At 36.4% G+C, this 23,003-nt stretch overlaps 1 long non-coding RNA gene across 10 annotated transcripts in view; it reads right to left on the bottom strand.

Annotated features, from left to right (window-relative positions):
* The window catches only part of LOC105492288 (uncharacterized), a 68,694-nt gene that overhangs the window by 33,727 nt on the left and 11,964 nt on the right, over positions 1-23,003 (bottom strand). For 6 of the 10 annotated variants that reach the window (XR_011625114.1, XR_011625111.1, XR_011625106.1 and 3 more), the window contains exons 1-5: positions 15,397-15,519; positions 11,198-11,348; positions 7,454-7,566; positions 4,421-4,759; positions 2,644-2,797 (exon numbers count right to left, since the gene is read on the bottom strand). This is a non-coding gene — a long non-coding RNA (uncharacterized lncRNA). Of the gene's footprint in view, positions 1-2,643; positions 2,798-4,420; positions 4,760-7,453; positions 7,567-8,908; positions 9,287-11,197; positions 11,459-14,619; positions 14,719-15,396; positions 15,520-23,003 lie in introns of those variants that run through there. The other 4 variants (XR_011625107.1, XR_011625115.1, XR_011625113.1 and 1 more) reach the window with 4 other exon arrangements.

Genomic DNA, 23,003 nt, shown 5'->3' with positions numbered 1-23,003 from the left:
TTTCCCTTTTAAAAATTATTTACTGTGTTTTTAATTGCAAAAATAATCCACAAAACAAAATAATTCCGGTCATAAAAAGGTAAAAAATGTTTCTTACATCTTTTCTATCCTCATCTAACCTCATATCTAAAAGAAATAACTTTTAATAGTTACTCTTTTATATATTTTCTATGTACATGTAAATTACAGGGTGATAGCTACAATTTATTTTGTACACATAAATTTCAGGGGGATATATATATACATATACATGTGTATATACATACATGCTTGTATATTCATAAGAATGTAGAACATTAATTTTGCTTGTAATCTTATTTTTACTAATTTTTACATCAGTTATAGGCTCATTTTTAAATATCCATAAGTTATTTTATTGGTTAAATGTATTTTATTGAATTATCTCTTTTTAAGAATTTTAGGGCCGGGCGCTGTGGCTCACGCCTGTAATCCCAGCACTTTAGGAGGCCGAGGCGGGTGGGTCACGAGGTCAGGAGATCGAGACCATCCTGGCGAACACGGTGAAACCCTGTGTCTACTAAAAATACAAAAAAAATTAAGCGGGCGTGGTGGTGGGCGCCTGTAGTCCCAGCTTCTCGGGAGGCTGAGGCAGGAGAATGGCATGAACCCGGGAGGTGGAGGAGCTTGCAGTGAGCGGAGATCACGCCACTGCACTCCAGCCTCGGCGACAGAGTGAGACTCCGTCTCAAAAAAAAAGAATTTTAGTATTCCAGATTTTTCTCTAATTAACATGCCTATACTTATATGTGTTTGAGCACTTATGAAAATATATTTGTAAAATAAATATGTACAATAGTAATCAAAGGGTATGTCATATTAAATTGCCAAATTGCCTTCCAAAAATAGTGTGCCAGTTAACGTTCTCATCAACTTTGTGTGAGAACTCCTGTTTCTTCACAACCTCAGTAATATGTGAACTTGGGGTTTATTTGTTATGCAGCAATAGAAAGCTGGAAGAACAACAGAGATAATCTATGAGGTGCCATGGTAGGAGTTGCAAACAGATAAAGCGGTGGCAATGGAGAGAGAAACATTCCATAATGATAAAAGAAGAAAGTTTTATAGAGTTCACAGGATGCATCTGTCTTCAAATTCAAAGAATGATGAATGGTAAACAACAAGAGTTTGAGGCACATCAATTGGAAATTTATTACCTTGTAGATAGATGATAAAAAGCTGTAGTGTAGAAGGATAGAAAATTATCCATCTGCCTACTGAAAGAATCAGTTTTATGTAAGATTTGTTTTGAAAAGCTTATAGAATAGGGTGCTTTCAATGTTACTTTCATCCTGTACTTCAGCCAGTCAAAATATTAGTCAATGCTGAGAGATTACAGACGTTTTAAGATTCAGAACATTTTTACCATGTGCTCTTAGGAAATTCCTTATGAAAGTGATCCAGCAATATGGAGTGAAAGTCAGAGGTGGTGGTGGCCCCAATCCAGGAAAACAGAGAACAAGGGTCCAAGAATGGAGTTGGGCCATTGGTTTGCAGAGGCTTAAGTCCAGTTCAGAATTGTAAGGCAGACTCAGGAACAAAAGTCAGATGTTACAATAGACAATAATAAGAAATTTATTATATTGTTAAGACCAACTGCATGAACAAACTACCTGTAACTGGGTACTCCAGATTTAAAAAAAGAGAGACAAAAAACAACAACAACAACAACAAAAAATGTATTTCCCCCGATACAAAACAATTTACTCAAGATCAGATGCTGGTGAGCTTTACATCAGTCTCATCAGATTCTCAGCAAGAGACAAAGAAGAGCTGGAAGATATTTGTTATAAAATTTAAAAAATTTACCTTCAATAAAGGATAGTGACTTCAGCAAAAAAGAAAAAGCAAAAGCAACTCCTAACTGTGGAGAAAGGTGTAATTCAGGTAAGAAGCAAACTAATATGTTAGCCTGATTGTAAATAATTGGTGGAGCATACAAAAATGTTTTTGAAGATTTTTAGTTTAAAGTTGCACAAGACTAAAATGTTGGAACTGATAATTAATATAATTACATACTATAAAATTAATTAGTTTAACAATTATAATTAGATACAATTAAAATAATTTATATTGTTCTATTGGTTTTAAACTTGTATACACAACCTAAGAAAACAGTGTGAGGAAACTATGTGACGGAGAAGAATACCAGCAATGGTAACATAAAAGCAAACTTATTTTCAATAGGATTTGGGAATGACAAGCAAGCAGGGAGAAAGAAGGGTTACAGAACTGATTTGCTCATCTATCCTATCATCAAGGGTAGAGTCAAAAACTATTGTCTCCAATTAATGCAATCAAAAGTAGAAGCCTATACATATTATTTAAAATTATGGTGGCAGCTGGTAGAGAAACAATGGTATAATTGGCAGGTAGAGTATTTTGGGAGTGGCAGAAGTGAAATAAATCCTTGTCTTTAACAGCAGGAAGTTAATAGGTTTTACGGGTTGAACATTTCCTAATCTGAAAATCTGGTCATAAATGCTCCATAATCTGTAACTTTTTGAGTGCCAACATGATACCACAAGTGAAAAATTCCACACTGGAGCCTGTGTGAGGTGTGGCAGTCAAAGTGCACACATACAACACAATTTATTCAGTGTCACCAAAGGAAAAATCAGTTACCTTCAGGTGATGCATATAAGATGTATGAGACATATAGATGAATTTCTTATTCAGACTTGAGTCCCGTCTCCCAGAAATCTCATAATATATATGCAGATATTCCAAAATCCCAAACACTTCTGGTCCCAAGCATTCCAGATATGGGATACTCAACCTGTATATATGGAATCATAAATCAGAATGAGCTAGAGAAACATGGTAGTAGAAAGTTAAAATCCTTAAAATACAAATTGTGCTGGTAATAATGAAGAGGAAAACAGATGAGCCATAAATTCTTCCTCAGGCTAGTAAAAAATATGCAAATGCATATCTATGTGCATACATCTATAGAAGCATGTATAGAATAGACTTCATCAGTATCATGCTTACTCTAATATAATGAATAAAAAGTCTCATAGGATTAAATTGTCCATCACAGAATATTTTTGTATTTATGTCTTTAAGAACTACCTGTTTATCTTTTACTAATTAAAAACTCATGTAGAATTTCAAAAATCTGAGTTGTTCAATAGCACAATTTTTGGTCAAAGTTTAAAAATACAGTAAGGCTGTTGAAATAATATTTAAAATACAAACTCATCTAGAACATTATAGTATTTTTTAAAATCAACTGAAAATGGTAACACTTATTTCACAGAATTAAAAGGATGGGTGACAAAATATTACAAGCTGAACATTTGTATATACATAGTGATTTTTTGAAGACGGAACCAAAGTTGAGTGAGAAACTAAAAAGGGAAAAAACATATTTTTTTGTATAGCCATTAAAATAAATGAAAAATCAAAACTATCTAAAAAACATCAATGTGGGCAGGCTGCTCCCTTCAGAGCATCAGGGCACTCCTATCTCCTCTATGTTTCCCTCTGTCCTGGCCCCTCCTATCTGCACTAAACGGACCTCTCTCTCTGATTATGCCAGCAGCTGTGGTAGCAGAAAATTTCACAAGTAATGTCCTCACATTAAAGAAGACTGCTACTTTGGTTTTCTGCCACGTATGCCTTCAGCTAGAAGATGGCCTTAGGGGAACACATGTGGTTAGGTGGGGGAGAAAGGAGACACCATTCAGCTGGCCAGAGCATTTGAGCAAACGCGGACAGTCAATACAGCAGCAGATGCCACTGCCAGCTTGCCTTGACACATAATTCCCTGCCCTGGAACAATTTCATTGACTTTTACAGTGGAGGGGTCTTTTATGGTTTCTCCAGTGTCTTTGACTTTTGTTACAGGCCAGAGGCAAGATCTAATAAATCGAAAGAGGCAGAAGTGTTGAATTTCACAAAAGATGTCCCTATGTTTTGCAAATTGCAAAATGGAAGAGTGGGTTATTTTAATGAGCTTCACAGTCCCTTGCCTCTCACCATCCATTTTTGTTTAAACATTTAAGGGCATTACAGAGACAACATGATAAATGTCCAAAGATAGGGAGAAGAAAAAATACAAAGAAAAAGATCTGAAGAAGATCTTGAATATAAAGTTAAAGAAGGAATACAGAGATGGAGATTCCCTTTTGCTACTAATCTTTTATACTAACTTATGATTCAATTGCCAATTGAAAACATCCCTATGTAAGTAAATTTTATGTACTTGTTAAATTAAGAATAGGAGTTGGCTGCTTGGCTTTCAAGGCTTTCAGATGTATTTCAATTGTATGTATTAGTTAAAATTTTTATACTTTTTTCTGACACATTTTATGAACTCATCAACTTGAAAAATATGGATTATCGTTGCCAGTACTGTATTGACCATTATTTTATTATATGTTTTTTCCTGTCTCACCCACTAAAATGTCGGCTTCATCAGCCATAAAACCTTTTCTCCTCTTCTTCAGTATTGTATCAGCAGTGCCCAGTGGATTAGTGAAAATCTGGTAAATAAATACTTGCTGAAAGAATGATAATCTCTTATATAATGCAGTTCAGATTTCCTTAGAATTAATTGAGGCGACTCTCCACTGGATACATTTCATGAGGTATGGCTTTCAGATTATAATACAATAGCTCAGGTACTATTTAATCAGCATACTTGAGAATCTTCTTTATTTTTACAGACCAGTGGTTTTCAAGTATTTCTTTTTGGCAGTTATTCTTTCAACTAAATTTCATTACAAATTCCAACCTAATAAGGAGAAAAAAACACAGAATTATTGTTTGTAAAGTGAGCTTTGTTGATTGGGCTCATTTATTCTTCACCTATTCCTACATAGCAATGCTTGAAAGATCTTTAGAGAAATGAAGGCATTCAAAACATGAAGTTTAAAACCCACGTTTGAGGGATTAACTTTTTCTTCATGAAGCTTGTGCTTTCTGTCTTTAAATTATTAATATATTGACAAATAACATGAAATATGAATTAACTGATATATAGTACATATAAAATAATTTTAAAACATCAGGTTAACATTAAACATCCTAAGAATTCTCCAGTTATTTTACATGCCCTCCATATTTTATTATTTAAAAATAAATGCCTAAAATAGTCTTTTATAAAATGTATATTTGACATTCCATTTCCTGTAGCAATGAGCTAGTTTCGTAGGATCAATTATCTTGCTTTATAAATGCTCAAAATATTTTCTTTAATTTTTTAATGGCATAGAAGTGCTTAAAAATAGTGCAGAATAATTGTGCCAGGTTTTGTAGAAAATTATGAACTCAGGTAACAAAAAATGTGAGAGCATCGCAGCTGATTTTGTCTTGAGATCATTTTCTAATACCTCACAATGGAGTTTCAGTTAGGAAAGTAGAAACTATTCAGGGCCCAGAACTATCAAGGTAAGGAGACTTATAAGAGATCCTTCCCACATTTACTTGAAAATCAGAGGCTATTCAGACTAAGCATGAACCAGAAGTGAACCTTCCCCTCCTCTGTTTCTGCAAACTCATGGCCTGGAGAGAAGGGTCATAAAATAATTCACATACATTAAAAAATATACCATGTTTACAGAATAGAAAGTGGGACATTTGCATTATCTCAATTTTCTCCAAATATGTGTATGGATTTAAAATCAGAATTTCAAATGTGTGTGTGTGTGTGTGTGATCTTGTGTAACCTAACAGTCTATAATCTATATGGAAATGTGAAGCACCAAATATTGTCACAACAGTCTTGGAGAAGTAAAAGTTGGAAGAACATAATATAAAAAATATATTTATATTTTTTATAAATATATCAAAACATAATATAAAAAATAGTAATAAAGCTAGTTTAGAATTGTTTCATGGGCAAACACACCAATCGATGAGAATCAAATACAGAAACAATATCTTCAATAATTGGCATTTGATTTCTGGCAAATGTCTTACTATAGAGTAATATGGAAAACACAATTGTTGCTTTTTATTAAATCATGCTGGGAATATTGGGTATCCAATTAAAATAAAATTTTACATTAAAGACTTAAATGTAATAAAGAAGTTGAAATAATCCAGGAGAAGTTATTTGATCCCTTAAGACAGGGAAGCATCTTAAACCAGCTACAAAATAGTTCTAACCATAAGGAAAAATATTGATAAAATTTACCACTTTAAAATTAGCAATTGCTGTTCGTTAAAAGACCTAAGAGTGAAAGGACAGGCGGTGAGATAAGAGCACTATAGATTAAAAAAGCAACCTCTGGTCAGACACAGTGGCTTGCACCTGTAATCCCTGCACTTTTGGAGGCCAAGGCAGGTGGATCACGAGGCCAGAAGTTCAAGACCAGCCTGACCAATATGGTGAAACACTGTCTCTGCTAAAAATACAAAAATTAGCCGGGCTTAGTGGTGTGTGTCTGTCATCCTAACTACTCAGGAGGTTGAGGCAGGAGAATGACTTGAACCCAGGAGGCGGAGGTTGCAGTGAGCTGAGATCATGCCACTGCACTTCAGCCTGGGCGATAGAGTGAGGGGAAAAAAAAGGCAACCTCCTTGGGTACTACAGTTTCATAAGAGCAGCTCCATGAGTGAAGCACAAGATGAGATTCAGCTCTCACTCACCAGCTTGGCTGGGTGCCCTTGTTTTTGGCATGACACATACCACTGTATGTGATGACCCTTCATATTGCGAGAGAGGGTAGCTGCAATACGTATAACCAATAAAGAACTGGTATCTAGAATATGGAAATAACTCCAAATGTCATTAAGGGAAACAAAAAATTCAATAGAAAAAAATGAGCAAAAATCTGGAATAGGCAAATAAATGAGCAAAGGTTATATATCTCCATAACCGTATTACTAATTTAGAGCAATTAAAATCATAACCACAGTACAATGGTTAATACTGTCAACTTGATTGGATTCAAAGATGCAAAGTGTTGATTCTGGGTGTGTCCATGAGGGTGTCGCCACAGCAGTTTAACATTTGAGTCAGTGGGCTGGGAAAGGCAGACCCACCCTTAACCTGGGTTGGCACCACCTAATCAGCTGCCAGCATGGCTAGAATATAAAGCTGGTAGAAAGATGTGTAAACATGAGACTGGCGTAGCCTCCCAGCCTACATCTTTCTCCTGTGCTGGATGCTTCCTGCCCTCGTACATCAGACTCCAAGTTCTTCAGTTTTGGTACTTGGACTGGCTGTCCTTCTCCTCAGTTTGCAGATGGCCTTCTGTGGGACCTTGCGATCGTGTGAGTTAATACTCCTTAACAAACTCCCCTTTATTTATGTATCTATCCTATTAGTTCTGTCCCTCTAGAGAACCCTAACACACACAGTGAAATATATTGTGCAATGTAAAGTGTCTGAAAGGTTATGGAACAATGGAGACTTATGTACTGCTGAGAGGAGTGAAAACTGGTATAAGAGTGTTGATAAATAATTTTAAGTTATGCATACCTCACTGATGGTGTAGTTTTAATTTAGGTATGGAGTAAGTAGTTATATATTTCTGCACATATGAAGACATGTACAAGAATGTTCATGGTAGTATTATTCATAATAGCTGTACTCTGGAACAAACCAAATGTTCAACAGTAGAATGGATAAGAAAATAATGGTACATTTCATTCAGAATTATAGTACATTAATGCAAATGAACATATGGCAGCATGTATAACATAGATAAACTTTAAAAGTCAACCAGTGAAAACACACACGTACAGTCACATGTCATTTAAAGACAGGGATATGTTCTGAGAAATACGTCTTTAGATAAATTCATCACTGTTTCAACATCAGAGTATACTTACACAAACCTAGATGGCATAGCCAATTATACACCTAAGCTATAGGTGTATAATAGGTATAGCCTATTGCTCCTAGGCTACAAATCTGTACAGCAAATTACTGTACCAAATGCTGCAGGCAATTGTAATAAAATGTTATTGGTATATATAAACATAGAAAATTCATAGTAAAAATACATACAGTATGATAATCTTATGGGACTACCATCGTGTATGTGATTCATTGTTGAATGAACATTGTTATGTGGTACATGACTGTATTTTATGATTTCAATTACATGAAGTCATCCAAGAGTTAAAACTAAAATATATTGTTTAGGAATACATGCTAAGGTGTTAAACTAAAGAATATCCAAGAAATAATTGAAATAAAACTCAGGAAAGCAATTATATCTGGGTGAGGGAGATATGATGGAGAAATTTCCAAAATGCAGGCAACATTCTATTTTCTTTATTTCTCTAGTATTCACTTTATATCTCTTGTCCATTATTTTTGTCTTGTATGTGCTATGTATTTCCTTTGTTTGTATGTTCTTAGTGAATACTTAAAAACTTATAAATACAATTAATTTTAATTGTATAACACATAACTTACTAATTTATTGAGAGAGGGTGTATTAGTTTTCCAGAGCTGTCATAAGAAAATATTACAAACTGGGTGGCTTAAAACATTAGAAATTTATTCTCCCACATTTCTGGAGACTGGAAATCTAAAATCAAATGTCAAGTGACCCATGCTTTTCCGGAGGGCTCTTAGAGAAGATGCTTTCCTTGCCCCTCCCTCGCTTCTGTTGATGGTTGGCACTCCTCGGCCTTCCTTGGTTTGCTGCGGCATCACTGATCTCTGCGTCTGTCTTTGCAGGGCCGTCTCCCACTTATGTCTGTGTTTCTGTGTCCCAATTTTCCTCCTATGAGGACAGCAGTCATATTGGATTTAAGACCCCTTTTAATTCAGTATAACCTCAGATTAATTTATTATATCTATATAATCCCTATTTCCAAGGAAATTCATATTCTGAGTTTCTGGGAAACATAAATTTAGGGGAGACAATATTCGACCTAGTACAGGGGTATAATGTTTAATACACTCATGGGGTGTACTTACCGCTTCAAAACAGCAATATGAAGTTTCCATTGCCTAGCCACCTCTAAGCCATGGAAACACAGAACCTAACGTAAGGGTTGAGATCTCTCCAATCTAAGGGAAAATTCACATTGCTACAGCTAGAGAAAGTCAACATTATCTGTGTGTTTGAGGATGGAGTTTATGGAAATTGTGTCAGATTCTCTATGGAAACTAAGGCAACAGTGACAGGAATTTTTTCACTGAGAATTAGAATCAGAATTATGTTTACCTTTGCATTCCTTGAATCTAGAACAGAGGAGTCCCTTGTTCTGTTAACCAACGATCCTTTCAGAAGAAACACCCTGCTCAAATTTAGATAAACACAGTTTTGGGACTGAAAATCTCAAAATGCTTCATGTATCGGTAATAAATTTACAATGTGAAATTTTTGTTGCTATAGCTATCATTTTCCTTATTCATATTAGAGACAGGATTAGACTTCAGAATAATGTGCTTTATTATTAATGTTCATTAAATAATAATTATGAATACATGATTCACATTTATGGATAGTAAATGACATCTTTGAACTTAAATATATTTAAAATAATTGCTTTCTCATGAATAAGTTAAATCATTTTCTTTGAAATTTTTAAAATTACTGTATTCATCCTTACACTACCAGTTTTCCATTTATATCTGAAATGCTACTTCCAAAGTACTTTTAAAATATTAAAATAGAAGATTTCTATTGGAAAATTTGAATAATTGTCTTCAAAACTAAATTGTGCATATGCTGTATCTTCTCAGTATCTCAGCCAGCAATGAAAAACAAAGTACTTTGGGAGCAGAGTGGAAAAGAGGAAAGAGAAATTTGGATTCATTTCAAAGTTAAAAAAAAAAAAAAAGCCTACTGGCAGACTCAAAGGCCTGGATTATATTCAAAATATCACAGATCGCTAAAACTGAAAATTGTCTTATAAATCATTATTCAGTCTAATCTCTGAGTAGATGGAGAGATGTAATAGGTGAGGAGCCTGAAATCCAGAGAAAATTGGCAATGTGCTCCAGGCTTCCCAGTTAGTCAGGTATATCTCTGTTTATTCTACTGCCAGTACCAAAACAAATAGGTTTGGAAGTACACGTTTTCCTAAATACCCCATGTCCTTTTGTGTACGGGTGTAAAGTCTAAGAAGATCTGCAGTACTAATACAAATTGGTGACATTACTGGAAGCTTCAGGTGCTGTCCAGAGGGAGAAAAACAAATGACTACAAACAAGAAAAACAGATTTACGCTAAGGTTTGGTTTTCACCCTTTTCAGTGCCATCCTGTATCTATTTAGCCCAGTCTAAATAGCACACTAAGGAAGACCTGATCGATTGAGGACTTACAATGTGTTTTTGTTCCCATAAATAATTGTGAGTAAATGTGGTCAATTATCCTTAGTGATATATATCCAAAGTGAAATACTGAAAATTTACTTTGACTAATTTCATTTATTCTCAGCGCAGTTGTCTGCATCAGGAGTCATTCATGAACATTTGTCTCCAAGTCCTTTTTTTTATTTTTTATTTTATTTTACCTTTCATTCCAAAGACCACACAGGACTTTTTGATCTCAATTCTTCCTCACTGGCATACACTTTTTGGCCTGAATCTAATTTTAGAGAAACATGTCACTCATTTGATCTATCAGGATATATTTGTCTTCCATATGGGTTGAGGGAAAGCGTCAATTGTAGATAATAGGAAAATTTAAACTAAAATTCTCTAAAAACAATGTCCCTGATTTAGTACTCTACGTCATTAGTGACTAAAAGTAGAAAATCTGTTCAACACGGTTTGTCTTAAATTGGTGCCAACCGTATTGACACACTGAATATATTTCTGTTCATGTACATCATGGGCCATCTATTTTTAGCGTTGAGTGCAAATAAAGTGCTCTCGTCCAATTCCAGGTGCAATCCTTGAGCTTTCTCCAGATGTAGGACTGGAGAGTCACTGGAGACACTTTCAAACCCCCAATCTCTCTTTTTTTTAACTTGTAAAGATTTAAAGGGTACAAGTCTATTTTGTTACATGGATATATTGTATAGTGGCGAAGTTAGGGCTTTTAGTGTATCCATCATCAAAAAAATGTATATTGTACCCATTCAGTAATTTCTCATCACCCCCTCCCACCCACTCCCACCCACCAATTCTTCTGAATCTCCATTGTCTATCATTCCACACCATGTGTTCATGTGTACATATTATTTAACTCCCACTTCTAATTGAGAGCACATGGTATTTGTCTGTTTCTGAGTTGTTTCATTTAAGATAATTACCTCCAGTTTCATCCATGTTGCGCAAAAAACATGATTGCATTCTTTTTGGCTGCATAATATCCCATGATGTATATATGCTACATTTTCTTTATCCAGTCATCCAATGATGGACATTTAAGCTGATTCCATATCTTTGCTATTGTGCATAGTGCTGTGATACAAATGGCAAACAAGCATATGAAAAAGGGCTCAACATCACCAAAAAAATGAAAATCGAAACCACAGTGAGATGTCATCTTACACCAGTCAGAATGGCAATTACTGAAAAGACAAAAAATAACAGATGTTGAAAAGGGTGCAGAAAAAAAGAATGCTTATAAAATGTTGGTAGGAATGTAAATTAATACAACCTCTATGGAGAACAGTATGAAGATTTCTCAAAGAACTAAAAATAGAACTACCATTCAGTCCAGCAATCCCACTACTGAGTAAACAAAGTAAAATCAGTCATTATATTAAAATGATATAATGCCTTGATATGGTTTGGGTGTTTGTCCCCTCCAAATCTCATGTTGAAATGTGGTCCCAATATTGGAGGTGGGGCCTGGTGGGCGGTGATTGCATTATGGGGGTGGATCCCTCATGAATGACTCAGCACCATCCCCTTGGTGATGAGTTCTCACTCAGTTCATCCTGAATCTAGTATTTTTTGTTTGTTTGTTTGTTTTGTTTTGTTTTTTGTTTTTTGTTTTTGAGACAGAATCTCTCTCTGCTGCCTAGGCTGGAGTGCAGTGGTGAGATCTTGGCTCACTGCAACCTCTGCCTTCTTGGCTCAAGGAATTCTCCTACTTCAGCCTCCCAAGTGGGATTACAGACATGCACTATCACATCTGGCTATTTTTTTTTGTATTTTTAGTAGAGACGGGGTTTCACCATGTTGGCCAGGCTGGTCTTGAACTCATGACCTCAAGTGAACTGCCCGTCTCGTCCTCTCAAAGTGCTGGGATTACAGGAGTTAGTCAGCATGCCTGGCCCTAAATCTAGTTGTTTAAAATAGTCTAGGACCTCCCTCCTCTCTCTTTCTTGCTCCCGCTTTCCTCATATGGCATGCAGGCTCCTGTTCACCTTCAACTGGGATTGTAAGCTTCCTGAAGCCCTTGCCAGAAGCAGATGCCGGCACTATGCTTTGTGTACAGCCTGCAGAACTGTGAGCCAATTAAACCTCTTTTCTTTATAAATTACCCAGTCACAGGTTTCATGTATGTATATAGCAAGGCAAGAGCAGACTAACACAGCCCTGCTTCTTTAAATGCCCAGTTCTCTAGCTCCTTAGCATCTGGACAGGAGAGGAGCCCAGTCTAATTGGGTCTTACTTCCATGCACTGCTTGCTAAGGGATATTATTTGCTGAGTAGAGGTAGTTCTCAACAGACCTCCGTTTGAAGCTTTAGATGAATTCCATTTTCCAAACACTACCATGGTTGCTAGGAAAAATCTTGCCACATTTGCAGCCCTTTTCATACGTGTTAATTTTTCAAATTCATGTCCCAATGAAGAAAGTGCTTCTTGCTAAATGGATGAATTCCCTCAAGGTCAATGCTTAGTCAATATTTCAGCCAACCACACTTGAAGAGTACAAGATCAAGGTAGCATGAGCGGGACATCTGTCTACTGATGGGCTTGTGGTGGCAGGGAGTCTGGCTGCAGTGAAGAAAGCCTGCTGTGTAACTGCTAACTCTTTCAGTTGCTGCAGTCCATCAAGCAAGAACAATCCCTGTGTAATTTGTAGTGTGGGAGAATTAACACCCTAGGTGGTTTAGTTACCAAGTGTGACAGCTTTATCAGCTTTTTCAAGATTCACATATAATCAGTTTCAAGGTTAATAAAAGACAAGTTCTAGCATCAAGCACATCATAGACCTAGATCAACGTCTCCCATTATCCCTTCTAACTCAATGCCGGGATCCATCCCCAAGTGCCATAATTTTGGGCTCTCTGGTAGATGTTCTTTAAGTCCTCCCTGCTCTTGTGTCATAGACCTGGATGGGAACTATGACATCCCATCACATTAGAGTTCCATAACAGTGAATCTCTGAGAAAAAGTGTTGGAAGATTTTTAATACCTACTGTACCCACTAACCTGGATATAAAATTAGTCTATACTCTCCCCCAAACACTTCATGACAATGGTTATGCTGAACTTCTCCTGGCCTGAACAAAAGGTCACTTTACACATTTTATCTGCATAGTGGATGAAGTTCTCAAGAACAGCTCAAGAGACTTTATCCGTAGAGAGGACAGTGCATAGCTTTCGGCTGAAAAAAATAGATTAATTTTTACTTGAACACTCTACTACTATATTCATTTTATTGATCCTTATGAATATGAAAGCCAGAAATTTTTATAATTTGAATTTAAAAGACAAAGAATATTAGAATAAGATAATATCTATAAAAATGTGAAAGGTTATCTTTGTCTTTGAACAAGGAAAACGGCAAACTGTCTTGGAATGTTTTCATGGCTACTTAAAAATATTATTATACTTTATATTTTTATAGCAGTTTCAGGTTTATAGAAAAATTGGGCAGACAGTACAGAGAGTTCCCATATGTCTTCTTTTGACCACACAAAGATTCCTTGTTGCTAACATCTTGCATTGGTGTGGTACCTTTGTACAATCGATAAACCAATATTGACTCACTATTATTAACTAAAGTCTGTAGTTTCCATTAGGGCTCACTTTTTGTGTTGTACATTCTGTGGTTTTTAACAAATGTATAATGATATGTGTCTATTATTACAGTGTCATACAGAATAGTTTCACTGCCTTAGGAATCTTCTGTGCTCCACCTATTCATACGTCCCTCTCCCGAGCCCCTGGCAACCACTAATCGTTTTACTATCTCCATAGTTTTACCTTTTTTAGAGTGTCACATACTTGGCATCGCACAGGATGTAGCCTTTATAGACTGACTGCTTTTATTTTGCAATATGCATTTAAGTTTCCTGCATGTCTTTTTGTGGCTTGATAGCTCATTTCTTTTTATAGCTGAATGTTACATTGTCAGGATGTACCACAGTTTGTTTCTCCATTCACCTATTGAAGGACATCTTGGTTGCTTTCAGGTTTTGGCAATTATGATTTGATATAAACATTCATGGGCAGGTTTTTATGTGGACGTATGTTTTCAACTCAGTTGGAAAAATACCTAGGAGTGTGATTGCTGGATCGTATGGTAAGATCATTTAGTTTTGTAAGAAACTGCCAAACTGTCTTCCAAAGTGGCTGTACTAGTTTGCATTCCTCCCAGCAATGAATGAGAGTTCCTGTTACTTTCACAGATTGTTTCTACATTTGAAATTCAAATTCAATAAACAAATGTTTAAGAAATAGAAGTTAACTGTCTACATAGCTTTAGATGCAAAAGAAATTTTTCGAGGATGGATATCCTAAGTTAGGTTTGACTTAACAGTCACAATTTACCTTCTGTTTCAGTATGGAGGGCAAAGTTGGGCCTTTCTGCTTCAAGAATTAAGATGCCTCCAAGTAAATGTCTCCTGAAGTCCACATTGAAATCCTGGCCTCCTCAAGAGCAACTCACGCTTTCTTAAATTTGTTCTTTCTTGATATATTTTCCTGCCTTGGTCTCATTGCGAATTTGGCTAAAATCATTTTGACTACGTCAGTGAGGTAGCTTTCCAAGTTATTTTTATTATGATTACTGTATTCTAAAAATAATTTTTAAATAAACATTTTATTCAAGTTATTCAATTTTAATCTAACTTCATACCATGTTTTATAGTTTTCTTTAAAAAATCTATCTATTCAAATAAATTGACCTATTTTTAATGAACCATACAATTTTTCTAACTTAGTAATGTTGTGTCAGGAATATATTTATAATTCACCATCATGCACTATGTAAGTTGGGATTATTTTTCCAACAGGATAAGATTTAAATATGAGCCTGTGACTTTTAGTTAATGTTAAACTTGCAGCACAGGTTTTTTTCTTGGAAGTATTTTTAAAAACACAAATTAAGGGAAGAAAATGACACAAATATCGTAGCAATTAAAATGACAATATATCATGAGTTCCCCTATATTAAAATTGTATCTGCCTTCCACTTGCCATTCATCATATACTTTGGAATATTTCTGATATATTACTGCATGGATGCTCATAGACATATTGTCTCAGTTTTAGAAACAAATGACAGCTTCATTTTCCAGATCATTTTTAAGGAAAAACCTTACTTACCTTTTCTTGTTTTCATGAGAAAACTTTTCTTTTCCAGGAAGGAACAGTATTGGAGTAACACTTTGCCATTTTACATTTTTCATGTACTCCTCCTTGGAAGAGAAATAACGAATTTGACTGTCATGATGGCAGGAGTCTGACCTTTATTGGTCCAGTTCTTCTTAGGCAAAGTGTGATGTTTGCTGTGCTTTTAGGGCCTGTGGCTTTCCTCCTTTGGCTCTTCTTGGTTCTAGAATGGGTCTGTTTTGCTTGTGCCATCAGGTAACTGGGGGTAAAGCATTTCTTCCCTAAAACTGAATTAAATCCAAATGAAGGATGAAGCAACAGCAAGCCCATCTGATCCAAGCTGCATCTCCAAATCACGAGCTGCTCAACAAAGCTGTTATTTGGATCCCCACCTCATACCTCTGTTTCTTAATTGGTTCTCAATGCAGAGAAAGAAGGGCTGTGATTCAATCACAGAAGTTTCCCTCCCAATTTGAAGTAACTGTCAGGAATTACACATTAACTAACACATGATTTAGACAGAATTTCTTTAAAGAAAGAGGTTTCTATATTTATTGATTCCTTTGTATATGCTAAGAACTGTATATCAGTTATTTAATCTGATTTAATCTCCCTAAATCTTGGTTAGAACAAGTGTCACAGATGAGTGCTATGTTTAGCAATAGGATTATTTCAGCATTCTTTCTCATAAATGTGTGGTTTATTCCAAAAGATCAAGGAAGCCACTTTTTTTTTTTTTTTTTTTCATCCAAAACAACATATCATTTTCATTGATTCTGATCTATGTTTTTCAGTCTGGCATATTGATAGTAGTAATCCTTGGATTTCTAGGTGGAAAACTCAGGACAGGATGCTTCAACTTTATTCAATACTATGACCTTTATTCTCACAGAAGCATAATCCTGGATGGACAAACTGTAACCTTATACACTTAGTATGAATTATCTGGTAGACTGAAAAAAATTGTTGTATCAAAACTAGAAATTAGAGAGCTATCTGTCTAACTGTCTTATCTACAGGTTTGTCATGTTGGAGGGATACCACAGTTGAGAGGTTGCTTCACATTTTCTGCACTTTCTAGTTGCTTAGAACAGTTTGATATGATCACTTGAAACATGTTCAAATCCGAAACCTGCTTGAGGGTTCACCAAGCACAACCCCCCGACCCTTCTGCTGATACTCGTCTTGTGATTTCAAAAGTTGAATCTTTTGACACTTGAAAAATGTTTACCTATTGCCCATCTATTTGCCTCAAAGTTTATCGAATTTTTCAGTAATTACCTCTAAATATAAACTTTTTTTCTCCCAGAAGAAGTACAAAATTATTCAAAATGTAATCTTATTTTGTATAATGAAATATTCCCGGAAATAGAAATTGAGGTGGTCTGCTCAGACCACCTCCACTTTAGGACTCACACAGTTAACCTTCAGGGTGCTGCTGGGAATATGAGTTTGGAGTGGTTCATAATGCTGTTCCTCACTAGGAATTACTTTCAGCTGTAAGGTGAGATTATATCACTTCCGGGTCAACCTAGGTGATCTGTTAGGATTGTTGTATCTTAACAATTTCCTTTTGCTTACTCTGAGTCCCTTGTTTCCTTAAATGACGCTTCTAAGAGCACTCTTGACTACCCCCTGCATGAAATTCTTCTTAGTTTCTGTTTCTGGGGAACTCGACCAAAAGTAGTACAAAACGGACCTAGAGAATAGATCTTTAGAGCTATATTAGCCCTTGGATGACACTAAGGACTCATCTTTGATAGTCAGTGGGACTTGGATAGTGCCTGACATATTCTAACAGTAAAATTGTTAAACTGTTCTTTGGTGGTAAATTTTCATGGGATGCAAGTGAAAAGAAATTCATTTGTTGGCACAATATCTCTGGTATTCGGTAAATATAAGAGAAATTGAACTTAGAGTCAATGGAGTTGGATAACTCTTGCTGACTACCACTGATTCATTGAAGAGAGAAAATGACAGGGTGTGGGTGATAAATCAACATTTCAAGAGCAACTGAAAGCAGAGAGTCTTTTGGGTAGTATTTAAGGAAACCTTAATTTCTTGCAGCTGGAGGGCATACAAAATGGAGAACTTGTCTCAAGATTTAATAATAAAATAGCAGAGCTTCAGGGCAGGTTGAGCTCTCAGCTTTGGCATTTTTCTTACACCAAATCTGGGAGTCTAACAGGGAGGCAGTGGGACCATGGAGCTTGAGAAGGAGACATTTGGGTAGATGCAGCTGAGAGCCTTGTTCTCCTAGATTCCATTGAACCAACTAGGCTTGCAGAAGTGATACATACACCCCGGTAAATGACGGTGCTTCTTTTCTTGCACAGCTGGGACTAGGGGGAAGTAAGTAAGGTGATCAGTGAACAACATTAAGGAGGCACTCTCTCTCAAGGTTGTGCAAGTACAGGGGCCGTTAGGGTGCCAAGCTTCTCTAGGCACCTCGCTGTTCTCACCCTAGTCCTGACCTTGACGTCTTACTTGAAGATCATGGAAAGTACTCAGATTTGGCAGGTACCTTTCAAGGTTATGCTCACACCGCTCTGGATCTACCTTATCTCCCTTGCAGGCAACCAGATCAATAATAGGGATCAAATCTCAGGAATGTATAGATGAGGAGATGGGAGATATTCTAAGAGAAAAGGAATATTATACATTGAAGAAGGTTCAGAATATGTCTATTAAGTGCTAGCAAAAGCTGGGAGAGCATATATGGGAAGAAATTCGGAGGTGTTGATGAAGTGAAGCAGAATATTAATATAAATAAGGGAGAGTGCATAAAAAGAGGCATACTTCTGTGATGCAAGATTTAATACTCTGACAAGGACCCCTGATGATGTTACTAATATGCTGCTGGAATGACCCTTCAAAGTGTGGCAAAAGCAATGGCTCATGCTATGTAAAATAGAAAAGCCAGGTGGAAAGGACATGCTTAAAACTGGGCATTCCAGGGTGATATCCCATGCAAGGCTAGAACACTCATGAGCTGAGCTGATTGTTTTATGAGAGGATCCAGAAGACAATTCATTTATCCATAATTTATACAATGAAAATCAGAAGTCCTGAGCCCACGTACAGCTTTAAATAAGTTCTCAGACTCAGAATCCACTTACTAAAGGAAAGGCTGAACCTCTATGAGAAAAGACCTTGCAGCATCATAGTAAATTCACTATTAATTCTTCCATGTTCCCAAGGGATCTATTGTCTTTTAGTCATATAATTGTGTATGGTAGAAAGGGAATATACAAACCTTTCAATGATTGCTGAACTCTGATTCCAAATTAATATGCACTATGAGCTATTTTACTCTCCTGGCTTATGTTGTAATGTGGTTTAAAATGACCTGGGCCTTCTGGGTATTCTGCAGAAAACACATTATTTCACTCAATTACTGCTATCATGCAAGTTAACAACAGTTGAGCAATACATGATGAGTATATAAAAAACCTTGGAAAACATATCTGTAGAGGTGAGAGATAAGCCCTACTGAGGTTCAGGGCCTGCCACACAAGTTAAGTACTTTTGGATTCATCGGGATGAGGTCTGCTGGGACAACCTCTCAAAAAAAAAAAAACAAAAAAAAACCACACAAAAACCAAAACACCTTATTGCATTGCACTCCTCCCACCACCATGAAGCCTGATGCTTGGTAAGCACACCCTAGTTCAGAAGGTGGCATATAGTGCAGAACTCCAACCCATCTACTTGGTGACATGGAGTTCTGCCAGTTTGAATTGGACCCAGATAGGGAAACAATTCTGCAGCAAGTCCAAGCTGTGGAACAATAAGAACTGTTGCTTGGGTTATAAAATCAGGTGGACACTCTGGTACTGGACCTGCCCATGGTGAAGAAAGATGCTGTGTTGATTTTAGAGCCAGTGCCAATAGGAGAATTACAACATAGAACTTAGAGTTATAAGACAAAGCCATGTCATCAAAAAGTCTATAGCTTTTGAAAACCAGTTGTTGGTATGCTTCTGGGTCCTAGTAGAGATGGGATATTTGATTATGGTTTATCAAGTGACTTGATAAGTGACCCACAAGGTTCTCAACATAGGTAGCCTTAGTAGTAAATCATCACAAATGGAAGAAGCATATCAAGAATCAGACATGAGCACATCCAGAAGGTGTAAGTAAGTTACCAAACAGTGACCCAGACCGCCATCTGGTAATCAGCCCTGTATTGGACTCTCACTTAGCTCTATCTTATGGTTGCATGAGGTTTACCTCATGAGTGATATATGAATAGAGGAGAAGGCTGAGTTTGGTTTGTTAATGGTGGGCTCAGTATGTTAATGTGATCCGAAAGTAGACAGCTAATACTATAACCCTAGTAACGGGTGGGCCTATAAGACAAAGCTCTGGGAAGTATATCTTCTCCTTAACTTTATGGGGAAAGAAAAATGGCCAAAATATAGATACCCATTGGCTTATGGACAGTACAAAATGTCTTTCCTGGTTGATCAAAAGACTGAAAGAGGAAAAAGTGGAGGATCAGGAACAAGGAGTTCTAAGCAGGAGTGATGAGACGAGCCCATTGGAGTGAGCAAAGTGTGAAAATCTTGGTAGTGTTTGTTAGTGTCAAATGTCTTATCTGACTGATCAGAAGACTGAAAGAAGAAAAATCAGAAGACTAAAAACAAGAAATGCTGAGCAAGAGGCATGAGATGAAGCTATTGGAATGAGCATAAAATGTGAAAATCTTTGTATGGTTTGTCAGCATCCACCGAAAGCAACCTCCAAAAAAGAGGAGGTCTTAAGCAACCAAGTAGACAGAGTAATGGGCTATTGACATCAACCAGCCTCTGTCATTACCTATCCCATTTTTGATACAATGAATATACAAAAGACCAATACACCAATGTCAGGGATAGAAATAGACCCATCCATTAAACAGACCCATTAGCATGAACTCCCGTTCATAAGCTCCTCACGCTCCCATCGGCATGAGGTTAATTAGCTATTGCCACTGCTCTTTGACCAATCTGCTATCCAAAGAGACTAACACCGAGTCTCTGATTGTAGCACTATTTCTTGAGATGACTAACAAGACAGTTAGAAAATTGGTTAATTTGAGCTTTTCTTAGGGGATAGTGATTTTTGGTTCCTAGACATGAGATTCTACATATAATTTCCCAGGAATAAGAAACCCATTTTATTGCAAAGGAGATGAGGCAGGGGTACATGATTGTGGAATCCAGTTTTCTTATCATACTTAATACCACCCAGAATATGTTAGCTGGACAGGGCAATAACACCACATGTAATTTATTTGAGATGATGCTGTGAGACTGAAAGGTGACATCATCCTCTGGGACATTCTGTGTGTGGTGAATTTGTGTCCTTTGTATGGTACTGTGTCTTCACTATGTAGAAGGCATGGCATGGATCCCAGAAATAAGAGTGGATGAAGAAGTATCACAGCTCACCATCTCTCCTGCTTGGAGATTTTGTTCTTGCAGTCCCCAGAATTTTAGGTTCTGTGGTTTAGAGATTCTGGTTCCCAAAGGAGGAATGCTTCTGTCAAGGAGACTGAGAGTAGCATTGAATTATAAGCTATGGTTGTCACCAAGTCACTTTGGGCTCCTTGTCTCAAAAGACTACAGGCAAAAAAAAAAAAAAAAAAAAAAAGGTACTCCATAGTGGCAGAGTTAAAAGACCCTGCTCATATAGAGGAAGGGAAGCTGATGTTATATAATAGGGGTCAAAAACGTCGTTTTCATGTTCTGATTCCATGTTAGGATGTCTCCTGCTTCTCCAATATCTAGTTTTAATGGTAGTTGGACAAGTACAGCAGCTGCTTCCTTAGAAAGGGTTAGTAAATCAGGAGCTTAGAAACCTCATTAATGAGAGATGTTTAACACCTAATGACTGTTGTGGATGATTACATAAGTTTATTATGCCAATTTATATTTATTACATTGATGGACTAAAGCAGAAGGTGGGAAACTCTTTCTATGAAAGAGCAGAGGGTAAATATTGTCAACTTTGTGGGTCATATTTCTCAACTCTGTCATGGAGTGCAAAAGCAACAGTGCAGAAAGTGCAGATAAATGGGCGTAGAAGGACTTGTCCCAAGGGCTGCAACATTTGGGCTCTATATATAGATTTACTGTGATACTTTAGAGTTAACCACACAGACAATACTATGGAATTCTCAAGAATAAATCCAATGAATCCCTTTTTTAAATTTACATTGTCTTCCAAACTGTTGTTGCCAAAAGGAGTTCTTTATATCTAAATTAAAATTGGTAACTGCATTCATTTAACGAGCATTTATTAAATACTAAGTATTTGTTATATTCTGTGATAGTGCAAATTCCATAAATGCTTCTCAAGGATGATTCTAGATAACCCTCATGGAACTTACACTACAGTGAGGAAGACAGCCATACATTTGTTAATTGCATGAATTAAATGTTCAGTTACAAATTGTGATACAGTCTCTGAAGAAAAGTGTTAGTTTTCTATGGGACCATCTAGCAAGTGAAAACCTGATTTAGACTTTGTATTTGGAAAGATTCTCTTTAATAAAATTCATCTAGAATACAATGATGAGGCAATGAGGCCAAAGGGAGGGGCATACTACATGTAGAAAGAGGAGGATAGGTAAAGGCTCTATAAATAAAGGGAGAATGATAGTTTTGAGACAATAATGGGTGGCTTGTCTGGATCAAGTAAAAAGAACTGGAGATGTAATGGGGAGCATTGAATTTCATAAGATGAAACTTAAAATTTAAGTAAATAGGACAAACTCTAAGGTATTAAGGAAGTAAAATTAAGAAAACATGTTGTCTTAAATCAAAATTCTAAAGGAATTGTGATTAGAATAAGGGTTCTGAAGAGAAGCCTGGGCTGGGTATATAAATTTGAAAGTCTTTGTTGCAGAGTGAGCACTTGAAGCCATAGGGTGAATGAATGAGAAATGAACAGGACCTTCATTCCAGCCCTGTGGAAATCTAATATTTAATGTCTTTAATTAAATATTAAATATTAGCAGAGGATAAAAATTAGCTTGAAAAAGAGACTCGGAAGCTGAAACCAGAGATGTAGGTGGATAACTTGGAGGTTGGGGTCAGGAAGTGAAGGGAAGAAAGAGTTTTATAAAGAAGGAAGTAATTAAGAAAGTCACATTCTTAATGTTTTTGAGAGAGTTCAAGTAAGATGGGAATAAAAAGTGTCCATTGTGTGTAGTGATTTTAGTAGTGACTACATCAATTATTTTAGTGGCAAAATGGAAGAGATGAGGAGTTGAATTGTACAAATTGATGTAAATGTGACATGAAATAGAGAGAATGAGAACAGTCCACTCTTAAGATATTCAGCTGTAAAAGACAGGAAAGAAATGAACCTGCATGTGGAAGGGCTATGTCAAATAGAAATAGCACCATTTATTTGTTTTGTTACTTTGCCAATTTTGTTTTGTTTTATAAATGAACTGGTTTTACAATTGCAAAACTTGACTAGGCACGGTGGCTCATGCCTGTAATCCTCGCACTTTCGGAGGCCGAGGCAGGTGGATCACCTGAGGTCAGGAGTTTGAGACCAGCCTGGCCAACATGGTGAAAAACAGTCTTTACTAATAATACAAACAT

The sequence above is a fragment of the Macaca nemestrina genome, chromosome 6 (genome assembly GCF_043159975.1).
Source record: "Macaca nemestrina isolate mMacNem1 chromosome 6, mMacNem.hap1, whole genome shotgun sequence".
NCBI lineage: Eukaryota > Metazoa > Chordata > Mammalia > Primates > Cercopithecidae > Macaca > Macaca nemestrina.
This window is presented reverse-complemented; position numbering and strand designations above follow the sequence as displayed.